This window comes from Anomaloglossus baeobatrachus, chromosome 1 (genome assembly GCF_048569485.1).
Source record: "Anomaloglossus baeobatrachus isolate aAnoBae1 chromosome 1, aAnoBae1.hap1, whole genome shotgun sequence".
Classification (NCBI taxonomy): domain Eukaryota; kingdom Metazoa; phylum Chordata; class Amphibia; order Anura; family Aromobatidae; genus Anomaloglossus; species Anomaloglossus baeobatrachus.
In genome coordinates, this window is record NC_134353.1 from 613667392 (window position 1) to 613680136 (window position 12745).

The 12745-nt window shown below is 45.7% G+C and overlaps 1 protein-coding gene across 4 annotated transcripts in view; it reads right to left on the reverse strand.

Moving 5' to 3' along the window:
* The window catches only part of FANCC (FA complementation group C), a 412246-nt gene that overhangs the window by 379379 nt on the left and 20122 nt on the right, over positions 1 to 12745 (reverse strand). Inside the window, exon 2 of one of the 4 annotated variants that reach the window (XM_075318651.1) lies at positions 4051 to 4091. The exons of the other annotated variants lie outside the window; for them this stretch is intronic. The gene's annotated coding sequence lies outside the window, so the exon portion shown is untranslated. The remainder of the gene's footprint in view (positions 1 to 4050; positions 4092 to 12745) is intronic. 4 annotated transcript variants of the gene reach the window in all.

Here is a 12745-nt window from a genome sequence, read left to right on the forward strand (position 1 = left end):
GCATCCTCCATCCAGGACTGTATGCAGTTTTTTGCCCAAAAAGAAAAAAAAAAATGACATGGGCTTCGCCATATTTTTGTATGCTAGCCGGGTACAGCAGGCAGGTACGGGCTGCCCACAACCCCCAGCTGCCTATTTGTACCCGGCTGGGAACCAAAAATATAGAGAAGCCCTTTTTTAATTATTTCATGAAATAATTAAAAAAAAAAAAATTACGTGGGCTTCGCCTAATTTTTGAGTCCAGCCGGGTACAACTAGGCAGCTGGGGATTGGAATCCACAGTGCAGGGTGCCCAAGCTTTCTGGGCACCCCCACTGCGAATTGCAGTCCGCAGCCACCCCAGAAAATGGCGCTTTCATAGAAGCGCCATCTTCTGGCGCTGTATCCAACTCTTCCAGCTGCCCTGGTGACGGGTGGCTAGCTAGGTAATAATGGAGTTAGGGCTAGCTGTATATTATCAGCTGGCCCTAAGCCCGAAATTCATGGTGTCACGCCAATATTAGACATGGCCACCATGAATTTCTAGTAATGATAAAAAAAAAAACACAACACACAGAAAAATATTTTTATTAGAAATAAAACACAACACAATTAGTGACTCCATCTTTATTGAAATAAACCCCCCTCCGCAGTAATCCTGGGTCAGGGTCCCGCGCCGTCCAATCAGGATCCAATATCATCTGATCGGTTTGCTGGAAGGCAAAGCGATCAGATGATGTCAGGTTAAACTACGTGAATCACATCATACATCAGCTGATTGTATAAAAGCCGGTTATACAATCAGCAGATGCATCGGTGCAAAAAAAAAAAAAAAATACTCACTTATGTGCTGTGCTGATTACCGGCAGCTCCTGGAGCGATCGATTGGACAGGAGTCTGATCCCGTCCGATCGCAGCAGGAGCTGCCGGTAATCAGCTGATGAAGTCCCCTGACGGCAGGATCAGCCGATAGCCGGCCGGGCGCCCGCGTCACCGCGATCAGCTGATGCGTCAGGTGACTGCATCAGGTGATCCACCGCCAGGTCCTGCAAGCAAGGTCCTGCCCCGGGGAGACTGCACACAGCAAGAGCGGCGGGACCGGGAGGAGATGGGAGCGGGCATGGCACCGGGACCCTGCAGACAGGTGAGTATATATGACATTTTTTTTTTTTCTACTGTTCACTTTTGTTTTCGCCGCTGCCTCCACCTCCCGCCCAGACATGGCGCCGCACGGAGCTGACATGGCACCGGACGGGAGGTGGACGCAGCGGTGACGGTAACGGGAGGATTCCGGCTTCTGTGTTTACCAACAGAAGGAATCCTCCTCCTGTACACGTCACTGTAGTACCCACCCCTTGCGTTTATAGCTGCGTTTTTAGTCATAGAAACGCGGCTATATGCGTTTTTCATTGCGTTTTTAACATCTCATTGAATTCAATGGGTGAAAAACGCAGTGAAAAACGCAGAAATAATTGACATGCTGCGTTTTTGTGGTCACCACAAAAACGCAGCTAAAAAAAAACGCTGTGTGCGGACAGCACTTATGAAAACCCATTGACATTGCTGGGGAAGCAATGTCACTGCGTTTTCAGCACAAAAACGCGGTAAAAAACGCGGCAAAAACGCCTAGTGCACACAAGGCCTAACTGTATATACAGCAAGTCCATTCCACACGCCAGCAGCTGTATACTGAGATATTTAGATACATATGCTATCACATTTTCAAGTTCCTTCCAGGCATGGGACTGATCACATGACCTGAAAAGTTCTTCATCAAGTCAAGACCTCCCGCATCCATGCAGCTTTAGTGATGTGCATATCCTATCAGCTTTCTCTTCTGTCCTGCGCCGATCAGACCAATCATTATTGGAGTGAAGACGAGAACTGATGCTACATTGTTATTTCAGTGCTTGGGAAAGACGCTGTGTCAGTGTTCTCCTTGATCACGGGAAACGTCCATAGGGCTATAAAAGGCACATTTTTTTTTACCCAGATTTTTTTGCTTGCTAAAAACTGCATCTTAAGGCCCCGTCACACACAGAGATAAATCTGCGACAGATCTGTGGTTGCAGTGAAATTGTGGACAATCAGTGCCAGGTTTGTGGCTGTTTACAAATGGAACAATATGTCCACGATTTCACTGCAACCACAGATCTGCCAAAGATTTATCTCTGTGTGTGACAGGGCCTTTAGAGTCTAACCTAAACAGTTTTTAGAAAACGTAAAAATAAACGTCAAGCAGGAAGGTGGAAGTTTGGGGGACTAGGAGGATCAAGAGAGGAACTGAGGTGGTTAAAGGGAACCTGTCATCAGAAATTTAGCTTGAAACCTAAAAGGTTCCCCCTCTGCAGCTCCTGGGCTGTATTCTAGCAATGTTCCTGTTGTTTATGTGCCCCCTTTCTGAACAAAATAAAGACTTTATAAAGTGGTACCTTTTTGTATTCAAATCTTGATAATGGTACACGGGGGTGGGCTCTCTGGTGGCCGTTATTCTGCCTCCTGTCGCTTTAGGCCGTCCCCCATCGCTCCATTCGATACTTCAGGATGCCACCCACTGCGCCCGAGGTGCCGCGCACGCGAGCACCGCTGGTGACGTGTGCGCAGGCATGAGGTTATGGGCGGCGCTGTGATTGCATCACAAGTGCCCGCCCATCATCTCGTGGCCACGCTCTCCCCTCTGCCTCCAGCGTTCTGCGCAAGCACTGGCCAGATGACCCAACATTGGAACGTTCTGCGCAGAACGCTGGAGGCAGAGGGGAAAGGGCGGGCACGAGATGATGGGCGGGCACTTGCGATGCAATCACAGCGCCACGTGCCTGCGACACGTGACCAGTGGTCCTCGCGTGCGCGGCACCTCGGGCGCAGTGGGCGGCGTCCTGAAGTATGGATGGAGCGATGGGGGACGGCCTAAAGCGAGAGGAGGCAGAATAACGGACACCAGCGAGCCCGCCCCCGTGTACCATTATCAAGATCTGAATACAAAAAGGTACCACTTTATAAAGTCTTTATTTTGTTCAGAAAGGGGGCACATAAACAACAGGAACATTGCTAGAATGCAGCCCAGGAGCTGTAGAGGGGGAAACGTTTAGGTTTCAAGCTAAATTTCTGATGACAGGTTCCCTTTAAAACAATTTTTCTTACTTGCTGACAATGCATCGGAGTGATGATCTCCTCAAAATCACTGACCAAAGTGAGGTCAGATCTTGGAACTGAATTTTCTTCTATCATTATGATTATTACACTACGATTGGTCATTGATCTTGTGACTAATCAATAACCATGGTCAGCGAGTGGGACTGCTGTATTTGGTTCCACAATTGAGCTCCATGTGGTCCAGATGTCGATGACGGCCATTGACATCGTCCTGTCACCACATGTTCACAAGTCATAATGAAAATACGCTATACGTCACAATGAAGAAGCTAGAAACGGACCATGAGGTTAATTTTCGTCCATGTTTATAAATGGGTTGAAGTTTAGCTTGTGCTTTTTCAAGCTTTGTATTGAAAGTAGCTTCACAAAGTGAAAATATTGTTTAGGAAACGGAAAGTATGAAAAGGGAGAATAAAGCAAATTACAAAATAAAAATGATAAACAATGTTGTGCAGGAAAGGAAATAACAGTAAAAACATAACAGACCGCCAAAGAACTACTTATCTCTTCCTTTTTTATGCGATGGCTATTCTCTACCTGCTTATACAATTTATAGCTACATCATAGGCTTCCAAAGTGGGTGCTGAACAGGGATAATGCACATGTAAAAAACCTGCTAACCATCTCCTGCTGTTGCAATAAACATAACATCTTTGTTTTACATGCGCAGCTCACTCTAGACTTGCTGGGGCCATGCACAGAGACAGTCCACTGAGAGCCAACCTAATAACTGTACCAAGGCAACAGAACAAATCACAAAATGGTATAGGCTGTTCATTATAGCAAGTGATAAATCAGAGTTATTGCCATGCTGCAGCGGTGACTACCAGCAGGCCAGAGATGATGTTGTTTACTATTGCTATTAACAAGCCACATTAACCTTAAATATATGGACCTGCTGCATGCCAGCAATCTCACCTAGCAGAAGGCAACGGTACTAACAGCACTGCCAACAATGCCTAGAAGAAGTAGAAAATATTATAAAGTCCAACTCTGGAATAGAGGCACATAATCAACAATATTAGGAAATTCAGATAAAAAAGGAATAAATACATCCTCCAGTTTGTACAGATTTAAGATTTTAGGTGCATGCGTGCTCAATATTGTCAATTAGCTGAAAAAATAAAAAAAATATTTTCGCCACGTGTGGCATAATACCGTTACATTCACCCTTAGGATGAGGCTATTCACCAACTTTAGTCATGTGACATTTTTAAAGGGAATCTGTCTGCAGGTTTTTGCTATTTAATTTAAGAACATCATAATGTAGGTGCTGAGACCCTGAATCCAGCAATACCACACTTAGAAGACCTCATTTAGAAGTCCAACTGGCATCCGTTTTTCACGGATACTACACATACCTATTATAACCTATGGTGCTGTTCGCATGTTTGTATTTTTTACGGACCATGTGTAGTGGCCCGGTCCAGATTGTGACTGTTTCTTTAAGTACATTTACTTATATGTAATATTATGTTATATGTTATAAGTAAAGCTTTTTTCATTTGCTGTGTTCTAGCACCATCTACTGGTGAAAACTGTAAGAATCTGAAGTGTGCATTGGGTGTTTTCCTATTGGCCAGTTCTTGGTCACATGGCTCAACAGGTGAAGCTATTCTCCAGCCTCTGTCTGGAAAGAACTGGAATGTTCTGGTTCTGGCTGAGTCTCCTCTGAGGGAAGACATGATGTGGAGTTTCTCTTCACCACAAGACTCCTGCTAGGCCCGAGGCCTAGAATTTCATCATTTCCTGATTTTTACAGCCAATATGCTGAAGGCTTCCTATCCTGAAGCCTCACTGGCCAGATATGCATCTCTTCAGACAGTAGGGCATACTGAGTATATACCAGACCCTACTGCACGCAGATTAGGGAAGTTTGAGGGTCTCCCACCCCACTGCAATATTAGTGGCTTTCAGACCATTGTCCACTCACCAGCCGTCCGCTCCCCGTAGCGCGCTGGGCAACTTTCTATATTTGCTTACAAGTACTGCACGTGTCTGAACTAGCAGTGAAATTAACCCCAGGACTCCAGGTCTGTACAATCTTATTATCATATCTATCCTCTAAGCTCAAGAGACTCTGAACCTGCTAAAAGCATACCAGAATTAAATCTGAAACAAATCGTGCTCTTAAAAGTTCCAGAACCCTAATTGCACTTCAGCATTCAACACCAAGCTGCATTTGCCGTGGCCTACCCACAAAAGACTGAAACATACAGTATATTCCGTGTTGTTTTCCTTTGTTCCCGCTGTATTAAAGCAACTGTTATCCCCAAGACCGTATCTGTGGACTGTCCATCAGCTGTGGATACTGTGTGGGGGTGGATAGCAGGGAACATCAGGGCCTGGTAGACCACCCAGGGAACACGGCCCCTGCAACCTCGTGCCAGAACAGCAACTGTGACATATAGAACATTTGAGGTCCTCTGTCCCTGGGCCCTTACACATGTGTCCGTACAAAACATGCAGAATCATGTCCATTTTTTCTGACAGCATGGATGACAAGCGCCAATTAGTGTTGAGCGAGTAGTTGACTATTCGTACTCACTATGCTGTTAGTGAGTACTGTCCGCTACTTAGATATTCGTTACGAGTAGCGGGCACAATGTAAGTCAATGGGAAATACTCGCTAAGTAGCAAGTAACCCGAAAGCCGTATTATTCGCTATTCGCAAAAAAAGTACGACTTTCGTGTTACTCACTAATTAGCGAGTATTTACCATTGACTTACATTTCGCCCGCTACTCGTGACGAATATGTGACTAGAGGACAGTATTCACTAACTACATAGCGAGTACGAATAGTTAGCTACTCGCTCAACACTAGTGCCAATACAAGTGTATGGGTCAGTGAAAAACATATATAGCACACAAATGGCATCAGTGTGCAGTTCATGTACCATCCATGCTTAACCCCTTCACCCCGAAGCCAGTTTTCACCTTCCTGACAAGGCCAAACTTTACAATTCCGACCAGTGTCAGTTTGTGCTACCAGTAAGGTGGAAGCCCCCTTTATTTCCATTAACAGATGACAGAAATTAGTGGGTACTTGTGTTTTTGTGGGTTGAGTTGAATGCTATGTGGTGGCAATTTAGGTAGAGAACATTTTATATCAGTTCACATTTATCCTGTGCTCTATGCGCTGAGCACTTACATTAGGGTTTCCATTTACATCTCCAAAGTACATGATTCAGATGAAACCCCTAATGGTTCCATTAACTATAATGAGGCAGCAAAGTTGCTATGGACTCAGTTCAGGGTTGTTCTTTTCAGAAGTGCAGAAAACTGTGGCAGACTGTGCTTTAATGCACACTTAAAAAACAAACAAGACAGATCGACAGTCAAAAATTACACCATCTGCCTCATCATAGTGAGTTTTCTGTTGGGGGTTCTGTCAGAATCACATTTCATTAGATTTACATATAAACCTCAGAATAATCAATTAGCGTAGAATGCAGGGTAAATTAGTTGAGCCTTTGGGAGGAAGAATGAAAAAAATGAAGAGGTAAAGTATAGCTTTAATTTATTTTTATGCCGCTCACCATGTGGTAATAATGATTAGACAGCTTTATCTTTGGATGTTTGGCTGTCAGACTAAAAAAAATGGGGGTTTTTTGTGAGTTTTGGGTTTTTTTTAAAAAAAAAAAAAAAGATTTTGCATCACCGTATTTTGAGAGCTATGTTTTCTATTTTTTCTGGGAGGCAGAATTGAATATGAAACAGCAATTAAGTAGTTGTTTTTTGTTTTACACAGTTCATAGTTTGGTAAAATTGATGCGACAGGTTTATTCTTCAAGTCAGTACGATTACAGTAATACCACATCTATATAATTGTTTTTAATGTTTAGCCGCTTTTATACAAAAAAAACAATTTTATAGAAAAAAAAAAAAGAATTGTTTTTACATCGCTCTATTCTAACATGCATTTGTTTTTTACTTTATTGCAATATTGCACATTTTACACCTCATTTCATCTCATTCTTTTTTTTTTCCTCACCCACTTTGTTTTTATTTTTCATTCTGGCTTTTATACCTTTCTTTTTTTCTTTACGCCTTTCTTCAGTATTTCCTTATTGTGGTTTATCACTACAAATGACATATCACAACTTACTGTGATGTATCCATAACCCACTTTTGTATTAATCTCCTTCTATACAGTTTAATTCACAAAGATAAACGATTATTACTAGAAAATTATAAATGATTTAGTGCCAAAATGCATAATTAGAGGTGGAAGATTGAACTAGATGGACCTAGGTTTTTTTTTCAACTTATGTAACTATGTAAAGATATTTATGCACATATTTTAGATAATGTAGAGACTATATACATATATATACATATATATACATATATAATATACATATACACATATACACATATATTATATAATATATATACATATATGTATATATGTGTGATTGTGTGTCTGTCTGTCTGTCTGTCTGTCATGCTCCAAAATTGTGTCCTTACGGTGACACAAAGCTTATTGGCCGCTGGGCTCGCCATGGCCCTGCCCCCCCACACGGATTGGCCTCTCGCCCCGGCTCTCTGCAGGCCCCGCTCTCCTCACGCAATGCACGCTCGCTCTGGCCCAACTGACACGGAGCTCCAACTCCCAGGTGAGTACACACACACATCAGATCACACTCACTCTCACACACACCTCACACATCACATCCACACACTCACAACATCCTGGGATATCGCTTGCTTCTACACCGGCTCCGTCACGATCCCAGCAGCGCCAGACATAACCCTGCGATGCTGGGATCTTCACGGAGGCCGTGAACGCTGGTAACCATTATACACATCGGGTAACTAAGGTCCCTTGGTTACCCGATGTGTATCATAGTTACCAGTGTACACCAGCTCACACTCACTCTCACACACACACCTCACACGTACATCACATCGCATCCACACACTCACAGCATCCGGCGATATCGCTTGCTTCTCGGCCTCGATACTGCGCTGTTGTGACCTTCCAGGACCTGCCGGAGGATCACATGCCCAGAAGCATGTGGTATCTCCGGATGTTGTGAGTATGAGCGCGTATGTGCAATATCGTCAATGTGTGTGTGCGTGAGTGTATGCGATCGGGTGTGTGTGTGAGTGTATGCGATCGGATCTGTGAGTGTCGGCAGAGGAGCATGGCGTGCTGGAGGAGAGAGGCTGATCCTGGGGAAGGCTGGGACAGAGAGGCTGATGCTGCGGGCAGAGAGGCTGATGCTACGGGCAGAGAGGCTGATGCTGCGGGCAGAGAGGCTGATGCTGCGGGCAGAGAGGCTGATGCTGCGGGCAGAGAGGCTGATGCTGCGGGCAGAGAGGCTGATGCTGCGGGCAGAGAGGCTGATGCTGCGGGCAGAGAGGCTGATGCTGCGGGCAGAGAGGCTGATGCTGCGGGCAGAGAGGCTGATGCTGCGGGCAGAGAGGCTGATGCTGCGGGCAGAGAGGCTGATGCTGCGGGCAGAGAGGCTGATGCTGCGGGCAGAGAGGCTGATGCTGCGGACAGAGAGGCTGATGCTGGGGACAGAGAGGCTGATGCTGGGGACAGAGAGGCTGATGCTGGGGACAGAGAGGCTGATGCTGGGGACAGAGAGGCTGATGCTGGGGACAGAGAGGCTGATGCTGGGGACAGAGAGGCTGATGCTGGGGACAGAGAGGCTGATGCTGGGGACAGAGAGGCTGATGCTGCGGGGAGAGAGGCTGATGCTGCGGGGAGAGAGGCTGATGCTGCGGGGAGAGAGGCTGATGCTGCGGGGAGAGAGGCTGATGCTGCGGGCAGAGAGGCTGATGCTGGGAGGAGAGAGGCTGATGCTGCGGGCAGAGAGGCTGATGCTGGGAGGAGAGAGGCTGATGCTGCGGGCAGAGAGGCTGATGCTGGCGCAGCATGGCGGATGGAGCACGTTTGGGAGTGCGCTTCATGGCGGATGGAGCACGTTTGGGAGTGCGCAGCATGGCGGATGGAGCACGTTTGGGAGTGCGCAGCATGGCGGATGGAGCACGTTTGGGAGTGCGCAGCATGGCGGATGGAGCACGTTTGGGAGTGCGCAGCATGGCGGATGGAGCACGTTTGGGAGTGCGCAGCATGGCGGATGGAGCACGATGGGGAGTGCGCTGCATGGGGGATGGAGCACGATGGGGAGTGCGCAGCATGGTGGATGGAGCACGTTTGGGAGTGCGCAGCATGGCGGATGGAGCACGTTTGGGAGTGCGCAGCATGGCGGATGGAGCACGTTTGGGAGTGCGCAGCATGGCGGATGGAGCACGATGGGGGGTGCGCAGCATAGGGGATGGAGCACGATGGGGAGTGCGCGCTGCATGGGGGATGGAGCACGATGGGGAGTGCGCTGCATGGGGGATGGAGCACGATGGTGAGTGCGCTGCATGGGGGATGGAGCACGATGGGGGGTGCGCAGCATAGCGGATGGAGCACGATGGGAAGTGCACACCTCCCCCCAACACACACACACGCGCGCGCACTGCACAACACACCACACACACACACACTGGGAACCACAAACAACTGCCCTACACAGACACCCACACACACAGACAACTCTACACACACACACACACAACACCCAACACACAAACACCGTGGCACACACAAATATACGCACATACCGCACAACACACACATTGCACAAAACATACCTCCCCCCAAAACACACCACACACACACAAACCGCGCAACACACACACACACACACACACACAACGCTACAGACACACAGCGCTCCACAAACAACGCAACACACATACAACACCGCTCTCACCCCCCGTCACACCCAGAACATGTACAGCGCCCTACACAAACACTTTGTAACTACACACAACAACATCTATATTATATATATATATATATATATATATATATATATATATAAATAAATAACAAAAATCATACATGAACTACACAATACGTAAATTCTAGAATACCCGATGCGCAGAATCGGGCCACCTTCTAATATATATATATATATACACACACATATACATATTTATATATATATATATATACACATATAATAGAGATCAAAGTTGGAGAACAACACACAATTTCCTACATCTTAAGGTCATTGTGCAGTCCTATGTGATTACATCCTACCATGAGTAAACTGGCAGTATTTTAAGCTTATTTCATAAATTGAATTTATTATGAAGCACATAATAAAAATGTAAATGAGATAAATGAAAAAGATCACTGATCAAAATTAGAGAACACTTTCAGACACCTGCAAATTATTGGTGATAATCTGGTGCCTTTCACTAATTTCCTTAATTATCTGACAAACCCTATCTAGGCCACTTTACACACAGCGACATCGCTAGTGATGTCGCTGGTGAAAGCACCCGCCCCCGTCGGTTGTGCGTCACGGGCAAATCACTGCCCGTAGCGCACATCGCTAGGACCCGTCACACTATACTTACCTGCCTAGCGACGTCGCTGTGGCCGGCAAACCGCCTCCTTTCTAAGGGGGAGGTTAGTTCGGCGTCACAGCGGTGTCACTAAGCAGCCGCCCAATAGAAGCGGAAGGGCGGAGATGAGCGGCCAAAATATCCCGCCCACCTTTCTTCCTCATTGTCGGCGGCCGCAAGTACAATGTTGTTCCTGCGGTGTCACACATAGCGTTGTGTGCTGCCACAGGAACGTCGAACAACCTGCATCCTGAAGCAGCAACGATATTTGAGATTAGAACGACATGTCAACGATCAACGATATGGTGAGTATTTTTGATCGTTAGCGGTCGTTCGTACGTTTCACATGCAACGACGTCGCTAACGAGGCCGGATGTGCGTCACGAATTCCATGACCCCAACGACATCTCGTTAGCGATGTCTTTGCATGTAAAGCGGCCTTAACTCTTCAGTTTGCACTAACTTTGCAGTTCAAATTGGAGAATTAGGCTGCCAGTTAAAGTGACTGAAACCCTCCAGCAGCAGGTCGTCCAGATGAAAGCCGAAGGGGTAACCCTATCAGCCATAGCAAGAGAAGTTGGTCATTTCAAGTCTGTGATTTCGAGAATATTGCATCTTTACAACATCACACACTCTTTTAAGTCCCCCAGGAAGACTGGTCACCCTGGAAAGACAAATGCAAGCAATGACAGGATAATGAATCTCTATGGGTAATCATTTCAACACTGCAGTTGGAATTGCTCACCAGTTCAGCACTGAACAGGGTAAGGATCTATCTCGTCATACAGTGTCACAATGTTTAAGAGCATTTTGACTGAAAGCCCACTCTGCAGTGACCAAACCTCTCATTAGCATAAATAATCAAAAGTACCATGTGTGGACAGAGGAGAAGTGTTCCACAGTTCATTTTAGTGATGAAAGAAAGTTTAATTTATTTGGGTCTGATGGGAAACATTGGGGAAAGCCAAACCCAAAAGTGTGTTAAGAATAGAGATGAGCAAACCTGAGGTTCAGTTTTTGAACCAACCAGCAAATTTAAAAACCAAGGTTCAGGTTTGGATACTTTACGTGCAAAAAAAAACCTCATGCGAGCTTGCAGTGTTTGAGCAGAGCACACTGGGGGTAACAACAGCATAATCACAACAACAAAAAAGGTTGGAAAAAGCCCACACACCCTCCCTCGGAGCGGAGAATCAAACTGCCAATCAGTGGCAGTTTCTGGGGTTCAGGTCAAGTTCGAGCCTATGGAGATAGACTTGTTTGCTGCCAGTGAACCGAACCTCCAAAGGTTCGCTCATCTCTAGTTAAGAAGTCAGTCAAAGGTGGTGGAGGATGTGTCATGGTTTGGGGAATGTTTTCCACAGCAGGAATTGGACCTCTCATACAGCTACATGGCAGAGTGAATGCAAGTGTGTATTAGAACCTTCTTCAACAAAACATGGTTCCTTACTTGGGTTCATCAACCAGCCAGCAATTTTCATGCAGGACAATGCCCCGTCACACAGCAAAATGGGTAAAGCAGTTCATTGAAACAGAAAACATTGAAACAATGAAATGGCGAGCACAGAGTCCTGGTCTAAACCCAATAGAAAACCTCTGGAAAAATCCTTGGTGGCAAAGTTATGGCCAAGAAACCCACAACAGTCAAAGAACTGTGGAAGATACTGGAAGAAGAGTTGACCAAAAATCACACCACAGCAGTGTGAGAGACTAGTGATGTCCTATGGCCACAGATGTGCTGAAGTTTTTCAAAGCACAGGCCTGTACACTTCCTACTGATTGGTGACGGTTGTTACCTTCAGAAAATGTACTTATCTTTTTCTGTGCTAGTCATTGCTGTTCTCTAATTCTGATCATCACGTTTTGGGCAAAATAAAAGTGTTATGTTGATAAACTTTGGATCTTTTGTAAAAACACTGTTTTAGTGGCACGGTGTACCCCTTACAAAAAACCTTCAAATGTTGAACAATGTAGATTACATTGCTTCTGAAAACTAAAACTAGGAGATCTGCATGGAGGAATGGGCCAACATACCACCAACAGTGTGTGCCAATGTTATGAAGACTTACAGAAAATGTTTGACCTCTGTCATTGCCAACAAAAGGATACATAACAAAATATTGAGATGAACTAATGTTATTGACCACATACTTATTTTGCACCATAATTTGCAAAAAGAAATCTTGCCAA